The sequence below is a fragment of the Chenopodium album genome, chromosome 21, assembly GCF_948465745.1.
Source record: "Chenopodium album chromosome 21, dcCheAlbu1.1, whole genome shotgun sequence".
Taxonomy (NCBI): domain Eukaryota; kingdom Viridiplantae; phylum Streptophyta; class Magnoliopsida; order Caryophyllales; family Amaranthaceae; genus Chenopodium; species Chenopodium album.
Genome location: NC_137854.1, coordinates 36163208 through 36187216, shown reverse-complemented (window position 1 = coordinate 36187216; position 24009 = coordinate 36163208). Strand labels below are relative to the sequence as shown.

General features: G+C 32.1%; 1 pseudogene; it reads right to left on the bottom strand.

The window, feature by feature from the left end:
* Nucleotides 1-14934: 14934 nt before the first annotated feature.
* LOC145603000 (F-box/kelch-repeat protein At1g23390 pseudogene) lies at nucleotides 14935-16286 on the bottom strand (annotated as a pseudogene).
* Nucleotides 16287-24009: the final 7723 nt, after the last annotated feature.

The following is a 24009-nucleotide window of genomic DNA, read 5'->3' as shown; positions in this document are numbered from 1 at the left end:
AACAACCAAAACCCACAAACATACTGCCAAAATGAGGGGGACATATGCTTATAAAAAGTGAGGGAAATTGGAGTACTGTTATTTTTCTTTTTTAATTATTTGATTATTTTATTAATTTTTGTTATTGAGCAAAGCACATGCGTAGAATTTGTTATATACACTCAGGTGTACCGTATATCCGGATCATTTGCTCTTTAATCAACAAATGAACAACTAATATTGCTCATTTAAGGTAGATTACCTCGATCTCATCATATCTTAAATACTACCCTGTACTTGTATTTAGATCAATTATATATGAATAATACGATTAAACTAATGCTTAAAATTGTTATTCTTAATTTCTTATTATTGGTGGGAAATACTTTAAATAACTATTCGTATTCATAATAAAGTTTTTTTAGGACAAGAAGAGAATAATTCTGTGCTATAAAAAAGTTTAAGGGAATACAATAAAATAGAGTGTTTGGATTGAGGGGGATGTATGAGTTATTTAACAGAAAAATATCAGAGAGAACAATTGGTTGTCTAGTGAGTAAAAGAAAATTAGGACTAAAATTAATTTTATAAAAATAATTTCGTACAAACAATTAAAAAATCTTACAGAAAAGGTATTTTGGCAGGTCACGTGCTTGAGTTGTCTATAGGAATTGTTGGCTTTGGGTGCCAAAAATTTTAATTTTGAATTTTATTTTACTCCTAATCTCCTATACATGTGTTGGCCAACTTTGTTATGCCACATATAAAGGTGTCAAAATTTGACTGGACTCGACTGACTTGACTTGAAACTGTCTTTAAAAAAATACAATACCTATTTAACTTAAATTTCGATTTGTATAGACATAACAATTTAGCATGAGCGCATACATCAAATTTAATAGACTCGACTGAATATTCGAATGGACACCTCTCACACTCCACTCAATATGCTAACATGAATTTCTGGAGTATTTTAGAATGTTTTTGATGCAAAATACTTAGGGTCTGTTCACATTTACTAAACTGAACTGAACTGATTAGAGCTGAGCTGAATTGAATAGAGTTGAAATGAATATTTCATGAGAGAATAAAATTAGGAGCTGAACTGAACTAGACCGAATTGATTGGAGCTGAACTAAACTGAACTGATTAGAGCTGAATTGAACTGAACTGATTTGAGCTGAACTAAACTCACTCAACTGAACTGAAGTGAACATGCCCTTACAACTAAGTATCAACTACTCACTCGTTCACCATTTTTATTTTATTTTTTTGCCAATGTATATAAATAGGTCACCAAGCAAAGGTTGGTGGAGTTGGTGGGGAACTCACCTTGTGACTTTGAGGTCACGAGTTTGAGCCCCACCAACTACAAAATGCTTGGGAGCAGGGGGATTCCCTTACCTCCCCCCTCTACTCTCAAGCGATGACCTGCGAAGCTGGGCTGGCTAAACCCTTGAGAGGTGTTGGCTCAGTAGGGTCCTTCTTCTTATATATAAATGGGTCAAACCTCAAAAACTTTGACCATAAATCTATATTTGTACTTAGTTATTAATTAATATTTAAAAAGACAAACCACAATCACCTATATGACACATGTCATCATAATTCACCCATATGCCGCATAACACATCCATTAATATTTCCTCTTTATACTCCCTTTTAAAGTAAAAGATAAAATAAAATGTTATTGAATGCTAAAGTCTTTATGCAATTCTAACTTGCAAATTTGAGTAAAAAAATGGAGTGTTCATTTTCACTACGGAGTATAAAAAAGTTATACTCCTCTCTATACCCTTTTAATGTAAAAGTTAAAATAACAAATTATTTAATGTTAAAATCTTTATGTATTCCTAACTTGCATATTATAAGTAAGAAAATTAAGCAAATTATTACAAAAAATCACCAACACATACAACACAAATAAGCGACACAACATTTCAAGAAAAATAAAGTGCTACTACAAAAAAACCCCTATCGAGTCGCCTGTAAATAACCTAACGAGTCTCTTCAAAGGCGACTCCACAGCCACCGACACAATTGCTTCCAACTTTAGGAGTCGCCTATGAGGTGACTCGATAGCTTTTATATAAGTCGCCTATTAGCTGTTAGGCGACTCTATTTATTAAGCTTTTGTGTCGCTCGTGTTGAAAGAGGCGACTCCGTAGGTTAAATCTATTGTGTTGCTTGTGTTGAAAGAGGCGACACGTAAAAAAATCAACATTTTTTTTATTAGCTCATATAATGTCAGTGTTCATGACACTCAGCATGCTTGATCTCTGGTTCTTTGCTTGGAAGGTTGAAGTTCTTGCCATTATGCCAAAGTTATGTTTCATATATATATGATATTGTAACTATTTTAAATACATTCTTAGAATTAACCTATCGAGTCGCGTCTTACGCATTAGGCGACTTATTAGGTAGTGGTCATATAATAAAGCTCCTAACAAATCGGACTTATAGAGTTGCCTGTATATAAGGTGCGACTTGTAAACATATCAAGTCGCCTCATACTTATCAGGCGACTTGTTATGTTGGGGTTAAAATCAACAAAGCACCTAATGAGTCGCCTAATATACATGAGGTGACTTGATAGGTTTACAAGTCGCACCATATATGCATGTGACTCTATAACGCAACTTATTTGGTGACTTAAATTAGATTTTTAAAGTCACCTGTATATAAGGTGTGACTCATTAACCTATCGAGTCGCTTTATACATATTAGGCGACTCATTAGGTGAAAGTCATTGATAACAAAACTCACCTATTGAGTCGCCTAATATTTATAAGGCGACTCGACAGGGTTTCGAGTCGCACCTTATGTACAAGTGACTTTGAAAATCTAATTTAAACCACCAAATAAGTCGGTTTATAGAGTCGCATGCATATATGGGGCGACTTGTTAACTTATCAAGTCACCTCATATATATTAGGCGACCCGTTAGGTGTTTTGTTGATTTTAATCCCAATTTAACATGTCGCATAATAAGTATGAGGCGACTCAATAGGTTTATAAGTCGCACCTTATGCACAAGTGACTCTAAAAGTCCGACTTATTAGAGGTTTTTGGAGTAGGCGCTACAATTTATTCGTTGAACGGGCCAAAAGGCTAGTTATCATTAATCAACAAAAGATGTCATGTGGGATTTTGTTAAATTCTTCTGATTGTGTATTTTCTTCATATTAAATTTTTATAATTTTTACGTACATCGAATGAAGCTATATATGTTTTTAAACATGTCTTGAACACCGTGAAAAGTCCAATAGAACAAAAAAAAAAAATTAGGGACAAAAAGAGTAGTTAATTTTTATAGCAACTTCTTACTCGCAATTTATAAGTTGTTAATTAAAAGCAATGCTAATTTTACCCATCAAATGTTTTTTTAATTTAACTTCAATCTAATGCTTAAATAATTTCTCATGAAGTACTGTATTTTATTACATTTCCTTCTTTGTAAATAGTTTCATTGTTCAATACTCTCACTAAACTAATGGCAATTGATCATTTGATCTGATACCATACACTTACACAACAAAAAAAAAAAAAAAAAAAAAAAAAAATAAATAAATAAATAAAAATAAATAAATAAATAAAAATAAATAAAAATAAAATAAAATAAAATTATAAAAATAAAAATTTAGCAAGTGTTTGTAACATATATTCTCTTCAATATAATGTAGTGACCGATTTCCTTCAAAGTCACCACTAGCCATATTGTACATGATATTATGATAATGGAGCATATTTGATTGTATTCTCTTTGACATTCTTCTATAACAACATTCTTCTTATGCTTATAAATTATAATTGATAGGCAATCGATTCAAGTCTCACATAAAAAGAATAAGGGAGAGAAAATTTTCTTATATATACTCCGTAAGTGGAAAAACTACACTTCATTAGTACGACACTTTTTAAGGAGAAGTCTACTAAAAACAATTTTGTGCGGACTAGCTTAAAAACGAACAATATTACCAAAATTTTAAAAATTTAGTTTAGATTTTTTTTTTTTTTTTTTTTTTTCCATGTAGGTGGATTGTCTTGATTAAGCTAAGGGGCCGTTTGGTTCACCCAAGGGAATCGGAATGGAATGAAGAAAGGTAATCAAAGAGAATGGAATGAAACCCATTCTTTTTAACATGTTGTTTGTTTAAAAAAAGACACCCAAGAATCACACCACCACAGCACCACCACGACACAACCGCAACACCTCCAATTTCAACATTTATAGCTACCCACATCTTAGCCGCCGCCCTTTCCGCCGTCGCCGCCCCTGCCTGGATGGTCGCCGCCCCTCCTGTCCTCGAAAAACCACCCCTCCCAATCTCCCCGGCGTTACTTCCACAACAGGTCGATTGCTCCCAGGTTCAACAACAACAAGACTACGTAAATCATTATAAGCATCAATCCCAGAAGACACAAATTGATGAAACTTCGATTCACACAAATCAATTGTTCGTTGAAAAGAGAGTGGTGTTTTGGATTTCAATTGATCAACATCAAGTACAAATTGGAGTTTACCAGAATCAGAAGATGAAGATTGGGATTGAGAAGGGTTGTTTCGCTTGATAGGGTTTCGGCGAGTGGAGCACCAGTGCCGGCGACGAGGAGGGAAGGGTTTCAAGGGTGGTGGCCGGGAAACGGCGGCCGACGGTCGGGAAGAGGTGGCTGAATGGTGGGGTAGGGCAGCAAGGTGGTGGTTGGTGTGAGGTTGGTGGTGTAGTGGTGATGGGGGGAATGGGAATGCAAAAGGGGAGGGGGGGTGGGGAATGAGTGTAGAGGGAAAATGGGTGAACCCAAAAATAAAAAGGGGTAAAGGGAATGGGAAAATATGGCAAACAAACAATAACAAAGAGAATGAAACCCTCTCATTCCCATTCCCTTTGTTTATTACCCCCAACCAAACGCCCCCTAATTAATTAAAGCAAAGCTATATATAGTGCGCCGCTTTACGTGTGCATGGGTGGGACGTAATTTGAACTTTAAGTTGTTATTATAACATTTATTAAATATATTATATAGGTGGTTCGTGAGACCGAATCTGTAAAGTATTTGTAGTGCGCCTACACCCTATGCCCTTGGCTAAGGCTTGTGCCACTAAAAAGGAATCGCACCATGGTTTCTAAAATACTACGCTTAATACTAATAACAAATATTATTATTCCCAATCTTTGATAATATGGCCCTAAAAGTCTAAAACCATAAAAAATAAAAAAAAATTAAATAAAATAAAATAATAATATTAAGTTGTATTCTAAGGTGATTTATCTATATAAAAAAATTTAATTTATTAAACTCGATCTATTCTAAGTTGATTTATTTTTATATATTAAAAGTGTATGTGTTTTACTTATTAGTAGATGTACCATGCAACAAATGAAAACTATGCTTAAAAAATCGGGTGTATTATATGTACGTTCTCCGTACAATATTGTCATACAGTAGGAGTAATGGTTCGTTCATGTTAGGATCTGTTCACATTTACTATTTACTTAGGGCCTGTTCATATTTACTTAATTTCAGTTCAGTTCAGTTTAGCTTCAATCAGTTCAGTTCTGTTCAGCTCCTAATTTCCTTCTCTCATAAAATATTCATTTCAGCTTAGTTCAGTTCAGTTCAGTTCAGTTCTGCTCCAATCAGTTCAGTTCAGTTCACTTCAGCTCAGTTCAGTAAATATGAACATGCCCTTAATTTCAGTTCAGTTCAGTTCAGCTCTTAATTTCCCTCTCTCATAAAATATTTATTTCAGCTCAATTCAGTTCAGTTCAGTTCAGTTCAGCTCCAATCAGTTCAGTTCAGCTCAGTTCAGTAAATGTGAACAGACCCTTACTATTATGTGGACATGCGATACTCATATAATCCAATTGTTCTACTTTTCACGATAATAAACTTTCAAGTTTTTGCTAACACAAAAATTCTTATTAACTCTACTAATCTGTTATACTCCGTGATTTACAAGTCTATACTTTATAGCTAACAACCCAATTTCGATTGACTACACTATCAAGATTTTGCCATCTGAAAAAATAAAATCAAAATACTTATTTAACACACAGTTTTAATGAAGTAGTAGAAAATACACGGAAATGATTTATACTAGTAGAAAATACTGTTGTGTTTTTATTCGGTATATTTTTAATAAATTCTAAATTCTGTACAATAATAAGAAATGATTTTTTATTTTTATTTTTTTAATTATGCCTAGAAGTAGTAGAATGCGGAACCCAAGGAGTATGAAGAGTATATTTGTCGCATTGGGAGAGCTGATTATTCCCTAAGTTGGAATTTCATCAAAAAACTAAAAAAAAATACAACAAACACTAATATACTACTATTACTTGGAACTCTAAATCCTCATATTCTGTTTTGTATTTAGGCATTGGGAAAATTATGCAAGTACCTCTACATTTTATTATTGCACGCCATCACTAGACACTACCACACCAATGTTTTTAAATTTTGCACAACCATCTTTGCTATACAGTTGATACCAAATTACCAATATATATATTTTTTTAATTTAAAAAATTGGGTGGCGTAGTAAAATAATTTTAACTTATTGAACTAGAGAATTTTTCATGATAATAACGAGAAACATGCGTACTATTGAAAATTCTCTTTTCGAAAGGATAAAAAATGATTTTTTTTTTTTCTATTTTTTGGTGTTAGTTGAAGTATGTTGAAATTATAATAGAGATGAGAGATTGGAAAGAAAAACATTCATGTATTCAATCCATTTCATAAAATGAGTATGATTAGCCTTATATAGAGATAGTAAATCAATTTAATGAAGCGATAATCCTACCCTTAATTAAGCAACTATACGATCCATTTATTGGCGGATCTTGAGCCAAAAAGTTTGGGGGGCCAAGGTTTGATCCTTGGACCTTTTGCTAAAAAATAAAAATACTTAACCACTATGTCTTAACTTTTTAAGTATAATTATTATTCATTGTATTAGTTAAAACCAATAACTTAGATTAAATAAGGGGGGGCCGGGCCCCGACGAGCCACAATAAAGGTCCGCCCCTACGATCCATGATACGCGCTTAACTCCACACAAGTCCATTACCTCACTAATTTAGTTGAAACTAAGAAGTAGTATCTTTCATTAACAATCATAATTTGAAGCGCAACAGGCAAACTAAACTACAGTTTGGATGGTGTTATAGGGTTATTAATTGGTTCACCTCTAGAATCATTCTTCATTAAAAACAAAAGGGTCATGTTTTACATATTTTTATTTTGTTGACTTGAGATTGCAACACCTCTATGATGGATTGATGGAGAGGGAGGGGGAGGCAGGACGTGACAGTCAACTAAAGAAAAATTGTGAAAAAAATACGATAATGAAAAAAAAAAGAAAAAAAAAAACTTGCAGAATTCCAATGAAAATTAAGCGGTGATCCGTTGTAGGAGTAATATACGGAAATTGATATTGGCACACCCCTATGTGAGAGTACAGTTTTCTGTGCTCTTCTCACATAGGGGTGTGCCAAAATCAATTTAAGGTGTGCCAAAATCATTTCCCGTAATATACGAGTACTTCGTGAAAGTTCTATTCATCTAATTCTCACCAATCTGAGTTTACTAAAACTAAAATTTATTTTAGCTATAATATGTACTTTGGTACCCCTTACGGAGTATTAGAGTTTTTTTTAATGAACTTATCTGAAATTATTACACAAGAAATAATAAAATAACTAAAAATGAAGTGAATAGAACATATCTTTTGTATAAGTTATGTATTAAACAAATAAATTAAAAAACTTTAAAATACAATTATTATTACAACATTACTAATTATATTGTATTTCTTACGATAGTATCGAGTTGACATTAGTTTTTTGGCGTACATTGAGTTTTTTTTGTTTTTTGTTTTTTTTTTTTTTTTTTTTTGACACAGTTGACATTAGTTATTGTACATCAATAGTACTTCCATTATTTTTATTCAAAAAAAAAAAGGCACTTTGATTATTTTCACGATTTTCCGTGTTATTTATTTTACTAGTAATATGAGTAGTTAGGATGAAAATTCCACACCAATTATAGGGTTTCATTACCTAATAATAAATTCTAGATTCCATTTACAGTATACTTTTAATCAAATTTTTTACATTACTTCAATCATTTGCTATTTAAGATTTTCACCTAATTCAATCGTCTGCTTTATTTTATGATTTTCAATCATATTCTTTATTAGAATTAGGTTAAGATAGGTGAATGTTGTTTGAAAAAAGGTTTAGTCAGCAAAATTGAAAGAAAAAAAGGTAAATAGAAACAAACTACTTCGTAAAAAGCAGTAGATTTAATCAAAAAAGTCATGCTGATTTGATTGTCTTACAGTCGAAGCAAGAAATATTGGGACCTCTAACCCATATGCATATGGTACTCCTATTTTTGTTTTATTTTCTTTGTTCTTTTTAGCAGGGAAAGTAAAAAATTGTACAAAGAAAATTTAAGAAGAAAAGATGAACATTATCTTAAACGGAGACTTCAAACCACATGGCGCCTTATTATTATTATTTTTTTTTTTTTAGGGTTCTACCTAGTTCAACCTTTGGGTTAATTCGGAGTCGGAAATCAATTATGGCTGATTAGGTTCTAGTCTCCGGCCCACATGGGGCTTTATAAGTACAATGAAAGTTTCATCTCAATTTGACATTAATTGACAATTTGCATATTTTTTAAGATAAGGAGAAAGACTCTAATCAAATCTTCATTTCTCATGTTTTTTGGGGTCTACTTCAGAGTTAGACACTTGGAATTAAGGGGGAAAGGTAATTATGGGTAAAGGAACTTTAACCAAAACTTAATTAGGATTCAACCTTGTAACCTCAAGGTTATGAATCCTCAACCAATTACACCAAACAAGTTTGGGCAAATCTAATTGCCAATACATGTGAAAAAATATATTAGTGTTTGTTTTATGCAGTGATTTTATTCTTAATACAATATTATATTCAAAGTAACAACCTGGAATTTTGTTAGAGTTACACGTCAATTAAAATATCAAAACATGCCGTGTTGTGTTAAATACTTGTATTTTGTTTCGGTAATAGGCCTCTATAGTCTATACATTGTAAAGATAATTTTGATATGGTTTCCATCAGATAGGAACCAACCTAAAAAGTTTTGGGTTGCAACATAGTAACATGCTACTTTATAGCCCAATAATAGGAGTTACGTTTATGTAGGCCACTACTATGGGCTGATTATAGTGTATTATATGGCCAATTAGTATTACATGCACCATGGTGCACCTACCTCTAGGTGCACCAGGCCCAATCTGCTGCCCAACCCAATTGAATTCACACCCAGTAGATTCAAGCCCGCGTCCAACAGATTGAAGCCCAACCTTTTTTTATCTTTTTGATTCTCCCTTATTTTACCTTTAAATTACTAGAATCTCAATAGGGAAAAATCTACTGTTGTATTTACTTTAGCATAAAGTTTCTTGTATTTTGTTAGAAAAAAATGGAGATTTGCTGATTTTTATTTTTTGGGAGCTTTTTGACCAATTTTAGTGGATTGTGCAATAAAATTAGCAAATCTAATATTAATCGTTCCATACCTTCATTTTTTTGTTCACAAATTTCCTGTTTTATACCATGTACGTTGTCTTTGATGTCCATATATATATGTGTGCAGCCCCGGCCCTGAGGGTAGGCGGGGAGTGCCATGGCCTAGGGCCCATGGCCAATGGGGGCCCAAAATAATATATTACCTCAGCTTTCATAAAATTATAATAAATAAATTAAAAAAAAAAAAAAGACAACACTCTTTAATCCTTCGCCGTTCGCTTCACTTCAAAATTGTTGCAATTCCCACTATATCCAATTCTCTCAGCATTAAATACAAGTAAAAAACTTCATTTCCCACCAAGTAAATTAATGGGTCTTGCCTTTCACTCTTATCAATTCCCCAAATATTTTGATAATGTAAATGAAATTATGGGAATGTTATAAGCACTTAAAATATTGTTAAAAACTATTACTCGTAAAAGACTACACCAGTCATTAGCTTCAATTATACTCGTACATTTTAATTATCCTACTATGAATGAAAATAACAAAATCATTTATTTAATCATCTCATTGAGTTGTTTGCCTGTATTTGTGTCCACTAATTGTGTTTATTCTCTTTCAAATTCAGATAAAGTTTCTCTCTCCTTTCTTTGTTTTTATCCATGGATAATTATTGGGAATTAGTGTTTAATTTAGATACTGTAGTTTTAACTTTTAAATTAACAAACTTATGATCAAGTATTCAACTTTATTTTAAATCTATGTAATTAAAAAATATTTCAATTGTTCATACTCTTAAAATATACTACGTAGTATAGCAATATATCATAGTTACAATGAAACATTGTTCTTATTTACTCCGTAGTACACAGAACTATGCCTAGATTAATAGCTAAGTGTAATACGGAGTGATATGGAGTATGCAGTATATTGTATATATTGCACTAGAGATTGCTTTTTTTTTTTTTCTAAGGGCCCTTATTTATGATTTTGCCTAGGGCCCATAAAATGTCAGGAACGGTCCTGTATGTGTGATGTATGAAGTAGTAATTTGTGTATAACTTTTATCAAGTATTTTGGTATGAAATAACAATTTATTTGGATGTTGTGTATTTCCTTCTTTTGTTGCTTAATATTTAATTATAGATCAACTAATGAACACTTCTGAACATCCTATAGAAACTTCTGATAAGACACCAGAAGCAACACAAAAGCCCCCATAAACTTATGATAAGCCCCTAGAATTTTCTGATAATCCACTAGAAAACACTAAACCACCTCAAAAACCTTTGATCCCCTTACAAAAACTTCTGAACCCAAATTACAAATCACTGAACACCCTTCGAAAACATTTTGACCACCTTCAAAAATCACTGACCACAAACTACTGAACACCCTACAAAAACATCTGAACCCCGTACAAAAACTTATGAACCCCGTACAAAAACTTTTGAACCCCAACCACAAACCACTGAACACCCTATAAAAACTTCTGAACCCCAACCATTAAACACCCAACCAAAACTTATGAACCCCCTACAAAAACTTTTGAACCCCAACCACAAACTACTAAACACCCTACAAAACCTTTGAAATCTCTACAAAAATTTTCGAACCCCAACCACAAACCACTTAACACCTTACATAAACTTTTGAACCCCAACCACAAACCACTAAACACCCTTCAAAAACTTCTTAACCCGAAGACACTGCTCGGAATGTTGCGCAGCCTTCAGACCTTCCTTATAAGAAACTTCATACGTTCTAACTGCAATAAACAAACACAGTTCATAATAATCATTACTGGAGTTCAAAAATAAAACAACAAAGTTCAAATACTGAAAAAAAAATATTCATAATTACTTTTACAATTATTTTCTAAAAAGCATATATAAATACTCAGAGAATTATGTAAAACGGAAAGATTCATTAAAGTAACCTAAATGTTCATAAAAACAGAAACAATGTTCATAATATGATACTACTAATAACAATTTTGATAATAAATACAATGAAAAGTTCTTACTCGAATTATATAAACAAAATGTTCAAATACATGATATAAACAAATTATTTTCATAAATAACAAATTAAAGCATCAATTCAACAATTAAATTATAATGAAACTAAAAATCATCAAAAAAAAAATTAGCAATTAAAATCAAAAATAAAATTCAACACACTTTCAACAACTTAAATAACATTAAATATATGAATATTTTCAAATAATCAATCTAATTCAATTGTTCATAAAAAGAAACATATACATGTTCAAATATATAACATAATAGGTTCATAATTACAAAACATAAAAAGGTTTTAAAAATTCATAATCAAAAACAAAATAAATTTTCATTTGCAAAGAATCAAATCTTTAGTTATATAAATTATGAAGTATAGAATATCAATTTTTTTTTAAAACGATTACAAAATAAATAGATCTAAAAAAAGTTCATAAGAAATGTATCACACGTTCAAAATTATAATTACGATGTTCATAAATCCAAAAATATATGTCAGGAAACGTATCATATGTTCATATTTTTAACTTAATATGTTCAAAATACCAAAATATAACAAAAAACAGATCTATTAATAATAGAATACACAAATATTACTAACAAAAAAAAAATCAAAATAATATGAAAGCTACCTATTTCGAAATTCAAACCTAGCCATAGTGATTTAGACAATGGAATCTCATTGGAAAATAATCATCTCCGTCGTCTTAAACACCTTCTCCTCGTCAAATCCGCCATTTTAAACTTCATTTCTTTGCAAAAACTCCATTAACAAAGCTTCAAATTGAAGGTTGAAGAAAACGAATTTTGAAATTAATATATGGTGATCAACAATGGTGATGAAGGAATTAAATCAACAACAATGAATGAATTTAAGAAAAAGAAAAATAGAGGTGAGAGAAATTAGCTAGAAATTATGAATTGTAAGATGAAGAGATGAAGGATCTTGATCTATGGTGATGAAAAATAGTGATGAAGAAATTAAATCCAAAAAAAAATAATGAATGAATTTAAGAGAGAGAAAAATAGAGGAGAGAGAAGATAGAGGAGTGAGAAATCAGAAATTAAGAAAGTGTGAGGGAGGAGAAGAGAGGAGAGAGAAAATACCGAGAGATAAATGTTGGTAGTGATGAGTTGATGACAAATTATAAAATACGTGGCATCTTATTACTGGTGGTGCACACAGTTTAACATGCACCATGGTGCATGTTATAATTTGCGTTATATGGCTTTATTAAGGATTAACTTCATAAGGCCTTTTGGAAACTATTCTCGCTTTTTTTAATGTTCAAAGTAGGATGATCGTTAACTTCTCTCTAGGGTTTTTTTCTTGGAAAGGTTTTTTTTTACTAATTCGCTCTAGGATTTTTAGTATAATGAAAGAGACGTTAATTGTTTACTTTGATGGATAAAAAATGGGACCAGTAAATTTTAAAAATTACTTTTCAATGCAAATTTGTAATAAGTTACTCCTTCGATTTCTAAAAGTATTTCGTGTTTGGATGATGACATATCTCCCAAAAGAACAAAGACAAAATGAAAAGAATTTTAGAGATGATAAGCGTACGTACGAAGTAGTTAAGGTGTTGTGTATAAAACTATGTAATGAGGATGAAAATGTTTTATACATAGATTTATACACAATACCTTAACTACTTAATACTCCGTACACTGTACCCTACTGAAATGAGTGTAGTATTACACTATACCCTGCTCTGCTCTGTTGAAATATGCTCTGCTTTGCTCAGAAGCTCAAAAAAAAGAACCTTAATATTGTATGTCATCGACAAATATTGTACGTATATTAGTATAAGGTTTAAACCTCTATAGGACCACTGATAAGGTTATCACTGGATTTATGACAATTGACAAACTTTAGGTTAAATACTATTAATCAAATTTTACATTAACATTAAGCTAAGCAATAGTATTGTAATTAGGTTAGTTCCCGTGCCATGCATGGTACTTTTCAAAATTAATTTTAAAACATGACAAAATCAAAAAATGATAAAAATATTATTTGTTGATTTAATATTCACATTTTACTATTTAAGCCCGTAGCTTCTATTACATGGTTAAAAAAAATCAAGAAATTAATATATAATTTTTTAATTTGTAATAAACGCATATAATTTATAATATGTCTTTCATTCCTTAAAATAATTGTCCACATCCACATGTCACAAATTACTTGTATGTTAAGAATATTTTTTTTTAATTTTTTTTGCTTAACTTATTAGTTGTCAATATTTTTTTTTGGAAAGCTAAATCAAATCTTCTACTGTAGTATATTTCATATGTAATTATTACTTATATATAAAAAGATTTTTTCCTTATATAAATTTTTTTAAAAATAAATAAATAAATAAAATAAAAAGATAAGGAACACACCAGGAAATGACACGTGTCATTGCTGGTGTGTCTTTTAGTATATAGTATTGATTGGAAATAAATAAAGATTTGGCCACAGAATACACGGATTTTGTAGGATGATTCTGTTATTGCGATAATACGGAGTAAATTGTTCTCTCTCCATTTTTTTTATATGCATCACTTTGACAATTGCACTATTCATACACCATGGTTGACTTAATTTTTTCACCTCTAAAAAATGAATAAATGTTATTATATTATATATCAGATTCATCATAATGTCTAGTTTCATAATATAATTTCGTTACAATTTTTACTAATACACAATTAAAAATATTTATGGTCAAAGTAGTGTCTCGACAAATGTGCCGGTCAAACTGATGCATATAAAAAAAACAGAGGGAGTACAAAATATGTGTACTGTGAAAAACAGATTCAATCTTATCTTCTATAATTACATATTACCACAAATTTTGTACGATTCTATTATTGAATTGACCTAATCGTGTTTCGATTATAGTATCCAAAACAGACACATTTTATGCATCTCGAATGTGAGGATGTGGACATAGTCCATATGAGTGATACTTTTGTAAGTGTTAGCTCATCATCTAATCGATTTCGCTCCTTCAAACCAATAAATAAATACTCCGTGGTGAATAATTGTATCAAAATAAAACAAGTTGTCAAAATAATACGATAATATCAACGTCTATTGAAGGGAGTTAGTTATAAGGGGTTATTGACAGTTCTAAATCAATTTGACATACTAATCGTAAATGAAGATCTAATATAATCCACCCTTACGTACCATCACTTTCACCACCAACTCGACCAATAAACTTTATGATGCATTGTATTCTATGTCTAGCCTTCATATTTCTCATCACCTACATACTCCCAAAAAAAAAAAAAAAAAAAAAAAAAAAAAAAAAAAAAAACAGATTGATTTGTAACAAGGTACTAAACTAATAATAGAAGTTTACGTTGAGAATAAGATAAACCAAGTATAATAGAGATTACAGAACTACTAACATAACATAAAACTTGTATTATAGAACTACTAATATAACATAAAACTTATATTATAGTGTTACAATGTTACATGTTACATCTACATGATTATTATAGACTATGACTTTACCACAAATTTTACATTCCTAGACTTCATTGCCGTGTGCAAATCAGCAATTCCAACCTCACCACAGCTCATCACCATTTTAGATCCTACTTTGCAATCGTCATTGAATACTATATTCTTCACACTACCCCATTTGCAATTATTTTCTTCAATCAATTCACATAAAATTATTTCTGATGGATCTGAAGTATTGTATATGTAAATTAAACTTTTAGTTGCCAATAGTGTAATTGAAGATAATAAATAAGAATTCTCCCCTTGTAATTTCTCCAATAATTCAGCTGGGATTTCCCCAATTTCGTTTGATTCCATAGTTTGCGGGTTTATTTTCCAGAGTTTGAGATTTTTCACGTTTTCGGCATGACCAATTAAGCCGGCAAGTATAAGATCATTGCCGGCATATTCAATAGCTGAAAAATAGACACTTGGGTCGGGCTGTAGATCATACGGCCCGGCCCAAGCCTTGGTGTCAGGACTAAAAGAATATGTAATCCCCGAAGCCTTTTCTGTTACATACATTTTGTGCTGATTGGATGCCACAGAAAGCCACGTGGAGGCGGTTGAATCCTTGAGAATGCTAGGCATGGATTGACAAGTGGACCAATGGGAGGTTGTCATGTCATACATCTTGACTGTGAGGGGGTTGTCCCAATAAAACGCGCCTCCACCAGCAACGATGATGTGGGTCCCAACAATGGCCACGATGGGGTCCACCCACCATACACCCGGCGATAAGATATGGTGCCATGAATGGTGAAGGGGGTCCACCGAGAAGGATAACCCCTCGGAAGAGAGTTCATAAAAAAGAGAGGACCCCGAGGATTGGAGGGGTTTGATATGTTTGATTGGATAAGATGGTTGAACAAGTTCAACCCATGTACTCGATCGTGGGTCATAAGCATGAGTTGTATTTTTATTGGTTAGGAATTTCGTGTTTTGGGTTTGAATTATAAGCCACGGTTTAGGTTTGTTGATATGAAACAAAGAAGATGAAACTGCAAATTCCCATGATTTAGATACATGAGATGCACAAGCGAGATCAATGAGGGGCACACGAGCAAAGACCTCCTCTAAGAGGTCTCCATGGATTGGAGATCCTTCACCTCCTTGCTCATTCATGCCTTCATCCTCAACTTTTCTCATTTTTTTTTCTTTTATTTTATAATAATGAACAAATGAAGTTGTTCTCTAGACTTTCTTGTTTTAACGTGTTTTTGAATAATGAATAGGTGACAAAGTTTTTGGGTCACTATATATAACAAAAGTTAGTGGTTTTGTGTGTATTATAAACAATGATATTTTTATTTTTATTTAATATTACATGTAAATGTTTGGCTCTATTTATCTGAAAATTGTGAAGCAAAATGAACTAGTGAATTGAGGGGCCCCCTTGTGGATAGAGGTTTGGATAAATAAAAAATCGATTTATGATAAATTGATAATAGTACTCGTAGGAATGTAGGATACACATCACTGATATCACTATCAAGACCGACTAGATTAAACAAGTACTCAATTATTAACCACTTTACAAATTTATCTATGGAGTAATTTATTATGACTTGTATTGGCAATTATTATTGTCGCCCACCAACTGATCCGAATTATACGAATGGTCCAATTCATACAAGAAATTCAATAGTTGGTTCGTGGAGGCGGATGCACAATCCACATGGTGCATCCGCTCCAAAATACAAAAACGCGGAAAGAACATTAAGATATATACTAATGAACATGGTCATATAAAAGAACATAGTAGTCATTTATAATGTACATGGACATTTATATAAAAGAACATAGTGTTCATTTTTAATGTACATCAGTTTTTTATGCAACAATTTTGTATATTTTTTTTTTAATGAAATTTTGTATAATGAAATAGATAAATAGTACTATAATTATTATTTTTTACCATAAATTAATTACAAATCATTTCAATTTTTTTTACCAATATTTCACTTTCTCTCTCCAAACAAAACTTCAAACCCATTTAAATTCCTCAAACTGCAACCTCAAACAAAATTTCAAGAAATTCGAAATTTTGAGCCCAAAATTGTTCAAGATGATAAATAAAAACCAAAGGTAAGACCAAATTCGACATTTATACTTGTTTATTTGACATTCATACTTGTTTATTTTGAGTTTGAGTGTTTGTTTTTTATAAATTTGATTGAAAATTGTAATATTTGATTTTATTGAAAATTAATTGCGATTTTGATATAATTTTGTTGTTGCAATGAGAAGTAAAATGAAATTCTTGAAGAAGATCAACCGATTAATATATTTTGGAAGAAGAAAGCAAGCAAATAGACAAATTTAGAAAAAGTTGTAGATCCAAATAATACAATGTACATTAAAATACAGTAAAATGTTCTTTTTTCATATACTTATATGATGCAAATAATACAATGTATATAAAACATGCATGTAACCAACATTATAACATATATGTTCATTAGAATATAATACAATGTACATTATAATATAGTAAAATGTACATTTTCATATACATATATGATCATTTATACCAAATGTACATTTACTATATGAATAATATTCTTTAATATTATCATGTTCTTTACTAAAATTACAAATGTTCTTTAGATTTACAAAAAAACATATAAAACTGGATGTTCTTTATAAAATAGCTATATGTTCTTTACAAAACAACTAGATGTTCTTTACTAAATAGCTAAATGTTCATTCCGCCTTTTTTTAAAGAACATTGAATGCACCAAGCATGGTGCATCCGCCTCCATAGAAAAAATTTCACAAGACATTAATTCAAATGTTCATACAATAGAAATTAGTTGCAAATATATTCATACAAGAATTTTATTGCAAATTAGGCTTTCATCTACTCAATATAATTAACAATGTTAAATGAAAATGAGTTAAATTCAAAATCTAATCTAATATATATATATATATATATATATATATATATATATATATATATATATATATATATGTATATAAAAAATCTATCTAACCTAATATATATAAATAAAAAAGGGAGCTTTTTTTTTTCTCAAATTTTAAGAGAGCCACGTAAGATTTTTATTTAGAGCGCCACGCTAATTTAATATTTTTAAAACGCTACAATCAAATTAGGTAAATATATATTTAATAAAATATTTTATTTGAAAAAATATAAACAAACCATGTGATCAAAATAACGTGGCACTGTAAGGGCCTGTTCATATTTACTGAACTGAGCTGAACTGAACTGAACTGAACTGATTGGAGCTGAACTGAACTGAACTGATTGGAACTGAACTGAACTGAACTGAACTGAGCTGAAATGAATATTTTATGTGAGAGGGAAATTAAGGGCCTGTTCTCATTGACTGAACTCAGCTGAACTGAACTGAACTGAACTGAACTCAGCTGAACTGAACTGAACTGAACTGAACTGAACTGAACTCAGCTGAACTGAACTGAACTGAACTGAACTGAACTGAATTGAGCTGAACTGAACTAAACTGAACTGAACTGAATTGAACTGAACTCAGCTGAACTGAACTGAATTGATTGGACCAACGTAAGAGAACAGGCCCTAAGAGCTGAACTGAACTGAACTGATTGGACCAATCTTCCTAACCGCGCGCGGGCCGGGCCGGGGTTTAAGCCTCAATCCGCCGTCAGCTGCAGTGGGTTAGCCGGCTCTAAGCTCCGCTCCTTCGACTGATTACTGAACTGAACTGAACTGATTGGAGCTGAACTGAACTGAACTGAACTGATTGGAGCTGAACTGAATTGAACTGAAATTAAGTAAATGTGAACAGGCCCTAAGTCTGAATTATGAAACATAAAAACATGAATAATTAGCCAATTCCCATCCGAAAAGTGTAGAAGGTATTTAAAGTAAGCTTCCACCAAATATTATCAATTCGATAAGCTATGCAACTAATTTTTTCAATGTCATTGTCGTTTTCTGCAGCGCATGTTATTGATTGAGTTACAGTTAATTATCCCATGTTCGCCGCAGACTTGGTTATTAATATTTTCATTTTTTAAATAATTTTTATTTATATACTTGCTCCATTTCTTTATAGTTACAATAGTTTGGCTTTTACATTATTTATGTGGTTCACTTTGGCTAGCTTTGATGATTTATACGTAAGCAAAAATATAATCATGTGGGGATATTGTTAGATTCGTCTCGACTAAAACTATTTTAATACTCGTATCAAATGTTTATAATTTTTACACGTTGGTAATTAAAGATGTTAACGATTGAAATCATGTATCGACAAGCATGAAAAGAAAAGTGTTGCAACTATAAAAAAAAAACAGCAAAAGTATATGAACCAGGCCCTTAATTAATGGACAAAATAAATTACTCTACCTGGCGAGTTAAATTTCCTAGGAAATGCAATTTCCTATAGTGTCTACCAAACAATTTAGTAAAATTCATAGAAAATTCATAAGATTTATTTATTTATTTTTTTTTCATGAAATATAAATTCCCATCATGTGAACCAAACGAGCACTTAATATATACTTTAATAAACATGTGCATGCTTTGACAAGTGTAAACTGTAAAGTCTCCAATGTAACGATTAATAAAGATGGAAGGAGGTAATATTTTACAGAATATTCCATACATGATACAATTACGTGTTTAAATTCTTTGTATCAACAATAATGTATAGTTACGTTTGTTTCAGTGGCGGATCCATAAATAATATTTAACGGGGTCAAAATGCATTTGATAAATTTTTATGGGATCATTCGGTTAAAAATATAGGTAATTTTTATGTATAAAAAAAGTAATTTAATAAGAATTTTTTTTTTAATATTCAAGTGGGGTCAAGGGACCCCACTAAATACCCCTCAATCCGCCACTGATTTGTTTATTAGTACTGTATGTAAATAGTGTAAAAGTCAAATTGATATGCTTATTAAAAATACAAAATTTGGAGAACATTCATATCATCTCAGTTTCACGTTTTGCATTTTAAAGGTGTATTCTATACAAATAATAAGTTCGCCATCTTATTTAATATTTTATTAATACTCTAACTACCCTATTAATCTCTTATTATTTTAGAGTCAATTATATTGCCTATCACTATATATCGGTCAAAATATAACACTTAAAAAAACGAAGGTTGTATCAAATTTTCATTATTTACACTATTTCATCATTCAAGATATGAGTGTGATAAGCGCTAGTGTTTGAGTAACTCTTAGGTAGCTTTTAGTGGTTTGACTAATCACTACTCCTTCCGTTTTTAAATATTGCTCCACTTTCCTTTTTCGGCCGTTTTTAAATGCTTGCTCTATTTCTTTTTTTAGAAAGCTTCTACAATATTTAATTCACTTCTCACATGGACCCAACATAATACTCTATCTCCTCCTATTCTTCGTTTCTTCCACAACTTTTGCTTTTTACAACTTTTATTTTCTCAACTACCCCATTAATCCATATTTTATTACTTTCTCCAATTTCTCCTAAAACTTCGCACATGGAGAAATGGAGCAAATATTTAAAAATGGAGGGAGTATTTAACAAAAAAATGTGAGTGTTTGGCAGGGTAGCTTTTAGTGGCGGAGGTAGCTTTTATGAAAAGTTAGAAATATTAGGTTTTTTTTTTTTTTTTTTTTTTTTTCTCGAGAAGCAATCAAAGTAGTATTAAAAATAGCAGTTCACCTTATCAGCTAAGACAAGGGGATCGGAAGAACAGAAACATGACAGTCCTCCATCCAAATCAACTCCTCAGTCCAAGAAAGGGAAAATTTTGAAATGGAATCAGCTACCTTATTACAGCATCTAGTCTAGGATAAAAAGTAAAAACAAAATCCTCCAATTTGCTACCTACTTTTAGGATATCAAACACAATCATCTGAGCAGAGGACCTCACTTGTGATTGCAGATCATCAAGGAGCTTCAAAAGGGGGAGGCAATCAGAAGAAATTTCTAACCTCCTAATGCCACCATCAAATGCATATTTTACTCCAAAGATAATAGCTTCAGCTTCGGTCTCGAGCACATTACAACACCTTGTCAAATGCTTACCTCCAGACACAAGTAGGGATATCAATTCGGATGATCGGATCAGATATGATATGGTCGGGTCGGGTCGGATAAATTTTGAAAGTTAAGTCATACTAAATTATTATGTCCACGCGAGTGCAAATCTGAATTGGATATTTTTCGGATTGGGTCGGGTCAGGTGTGCTTTTGACACCTCTAGACACAAGGATAGTACACATTGTAGTACAAAGTTTTTTTGTATGACTAGGTTTTTTTTAATATATCTATTAATTAAATCTTCAAATTAAGGGTTTCAAATTAGGGGGAAAAAACATAAGTGTAACAGCAAAAAAAGTCAAATTTGAACATTTTAAATGGTTGGATTCCCGCAAGCAAGGAATAGGTACTCGATCATTCTCGGCAAACCCTTGTGCATGTTGTTCATATAGGCAATAACATATTCTAATCATATTCTTACAATTATGCCAACAAAGTAACAAACCAAAAGTTGTAAATTCAAATAACTAACTAATTAATTAAGACTAGTAATATTAATATAATTAGTCAATGCTGTAAGTTATGCAACAGATTTTTCAAAATATGTCATCATCCACGTATATTGTTTGGCATGCTTTTGATTTTTAAACACCTTATTATAGGCCCTTGTTTAAACAGGACTTCTTGTCCACTAATGTTGCATACTTGTATCCGTTTAAAAATAAAATACGAGTATTAATTTTTATATGTAACGGATAGTCAACTGCTACTTTACTGAATAGTCATATCTAAATTATTTATTTTCACAGCTAACAACTTATTGACAGAAAACAGCTATCTACATGGTTAACAGCTACCTCCACAGCTACAGCTACCTTCATAGCTATATTTTGTCAAACACGCCTTAGTCACTCATTGATAGAGGCTGAGGCTGAATAACAGTTTTGAAAAAACAAAGATATTTATGCAAAGAGTTCTAGGCTGGACCTCTATTTTGAAATTTATAGTGATTTGAACACTTCACTGACCATATTCTACATCACTGAAAGGTCTCTTAACATTATTGTAGATGTTTCTTAAACAAAAGAAAAACATTAATTAATACTGTAAAACAAATTTGAATATTTCCGATTTTATAAAACTTAAGTAATTATTTCAATTTAACATATGCAATCAAGATCCTAAATATTACTCGTACTCATATAGATTAATATTTCAAAGTTTTCATATTACTCCGCATCGTAATAATCTCATCTAATCTAATTTAATAAAAATATTGTGTTTAATGTCCGTACTTATTTACGTTTGTTAATGTGAAGAGTAGAGATTAGTGAAGTCCCTATGATTTCACTATCCAAAAATGGCAAGATCTAAATCTCTGGCCTACATTAAATTTTAAAATTCTAAATATAGCCACAATTTCAAGATTCTTACACTACAGATAGAGCTGTCAAAAGCTGACCCGACCCGAAATACCGACCCTAACCCAACCCTAACCCTAACCCGTCTGAACCCGAAAAAAATGGCGACCCGAACCCGACCTAACCCGACCTGAAACCAACCCTAGACCCGAGTTGACCCGAGCATTTGAGACCCGCACCCGACCATGACCCGACCTAGAGAGGACCCGACCCGAATGTGACCCGTAAATTATTGACCTGAACCGAACCCGACTCAGACCCGAGAATGACCCAAACCCGATTTAACCCGTCAAAACCCGAATTCAACCCGACCTGTTACTAACCCGACCCGAGTTCAACCCGACCCGTGCCTAACCCGACTCGATTTTAAACCCGACCCGAAATAAACCCGACTTGTAATTGACCCGACCCAAATTCAACACGACTTGTTATTGATCCGACCCGAATTTAAACTCGACCTATTACTAACCCGAATTTTAGGATTTAGGAATTTTTAGGATAAAAAGAGTACTCCGTATTGATTATTGAGTTTCAGGCTTTTTTTTCAATTTATTAATATAGATTCTAATTACAAAACAAAAGTGGCCTTTTTCATCTTACTTGACTTATCTCTTACATAATCCTCGTCAAAGAAAAACTGAACTGGACAGCAGCAAAAAAAAAAAAAAATTAAACAAAAAAATAAAAAATACACGGGACCCAGACAATAGCAAGTCTTTCTAATCTTACTTGACTTATCTTTATTATTATTATTATTATTATTATTATTATTATTATTATTATTATTATTATTATTAAGGGAATTCAAATCTTTGACTTGAACCACACCCGAGACCGACTTGAAAATGACTCGACATGATTATAACCCGCAAATTATTGAATTGCCATTTGAACTCGAGAATGACCAGACAAGTTTAAATGACCCAACTTGATTGAAACCCGCAAATTATTAACTAAACCCGAGTTGAACCCAAGAATGACCCGACTTGGAAATGACCCGATTATAACCCGCAAGTTTTTTACTTGAACCAAACCCGACCCGAACCCGAGAATGACTCGACTTGATTATGACCCGCAAATTATTGACTTGAACCGAACTCGACTCAAACCCGATAATGACCGGATCTAATTATAAACCGAAAATAATTGACTTGAACCGAACCCGACTCGAACCCGAACAAGACCCTAACTCGTTGAAACCCGTAAAAACCCGAATGTAACCCGACCTGTTCTTCACCCGACCCAAATGTAACCCGACTTGTTATTGACCCGACCCAAACTCGACCCTAATCCGATAAGATGTATGACCTGACGTAACCCGACTCAAGCATGACTCAACCCGAACCCGACCCGCATAGGTCTCGACATTAACCCGTACTGACCCGACCCGATATGACTCGACCCACACTAACCCGACTCAGACCCGACCCATTTACCCGAATTGACAGCTCTAACTACAGACCACAAGCTGAATTATTCAAATTGGGCCCCATCACCAGTAATCAATAATGGGCCCCTAAACACTAGCAATCAGTAATGGCCCCCCCCCTGGACAAGTACAACG